Source organism: Egretta garzetta, unplaced genomic scaffold (genome assembly GCF_000687185.1).
Source record: "Egretta garzetta isolate BGI_Z169 unplaced genomic scaffold, ASM68718v1 scaffold245, whole genome shotgun sequence".
NCBI classification, from domain to species: domain Eukaryota; kingdom Metazoa; phylum Chordata; class Aves; order Pelecaniformes; family Ardeidae; genus Egretta; species Egretta garzetta.
The window spans coordinates 867304-868166 of record NW_009259721.1 but is presented as its reverse complement, the minus strand read 5'-3'; the positions used below and the strand labels follow the sequence as shown (position 1 = coordinate 868166).

The window sequence follows — 863 nt, the reverse complement described above, 5'->3', positions numbered from 1 at the left end:
TAGCTAATCATCCTTTCAGCCAGCTTGTTCCCTGCCAGCCTCCTGGCCCTTCTCCCCCCCCAGCCTTCTCTCCAGCAGGCCCAGCTATTCCAGCTATCCCAGCCCCTGCCCAGCTCCTGTTTATTCCTTGCAAAAGCAACACTTGGCGTGACCAACTCCAGTGAGGACACATGCCCAGAGGCATTCTAATCCTTAAAGCCAGGCAGGGGCTGTTGTCTGCTGCAGACTGGAGGCTTCAGCAGAGACCAAGGCCAGCCCCAGAGCAATGCATATCCCAGGCTGGCTCTGTCGAAGCGTACAAAAGTCAAAGCCTGACCCCAGGTGAATCGCAGCGAGCAGGCGCCACAGCTTGACTCAGCCAGGGAAAGCAATGCTAGCCCAGCCCAGCAGGATGGGTCCCCCCAGCAGCTGAGCTCCCCAGCTGCCCCCCATGGAAAGAGCTTTCCTATCTGTTTGCAACATCAAAGCTTAAAGCTCCAGGATTTTGACTGCAATAACATGACAGAAAGACTTACAAGCGACTTCTCCAAAGGGAACACCCCCAGTCATTCAAGCCTCAGAGCCCTCCCGCAACCTGCGAGGGGCCGGGCACCAGCACAGCCCCTCAGGCACCTCCAGGCAGCGGCAGGTCACCAGCAGAGCTTGAGCCAGAGGAAAAGCCACCCGCACTAAGGTGGGGCAACAGCAGACTTACCCCAACATCCCTGGGCCCAGACAAGGCAAAAGCAGCAGCATGAGCAGCCCCAGGGTCTTGAGCCTTTTTTGCAGCAGGTCGGGGATCGCCGTCCTCACCCGGCGGGGGGAAGCGCAGGAGGCCAGGGGCAAACACAGGCTCCAGCTCCTGCCGCCGCCCGATTTATAGA

General features: G+C 59.1%; 1 long non-coding RNA gene across 5 annotated transcripts in view; it reads right to left on the bottom strand.

Annotated features, from left to right (window-relative positions):
* LOC118452335 overlaps positions 1 to 857 on the bottom strand; it is a 13449-nt gene extending 12592 nt beyond the window's left edge. For all 5 annotated transcript variants that reach the window (XR_004842089.1, XR_004842085.1, XR_004842086.1 and 2 more), the window contains exon 1: positions 695 to 857. This is a non-coding gene — a long non-coding RNA (uncharacterized LOC118452335). The remainder of the gene's footprint in view (positions 1 to 694) is intronic.
* Positions 858 to 863: the final 6 nt, after the last annotated feature.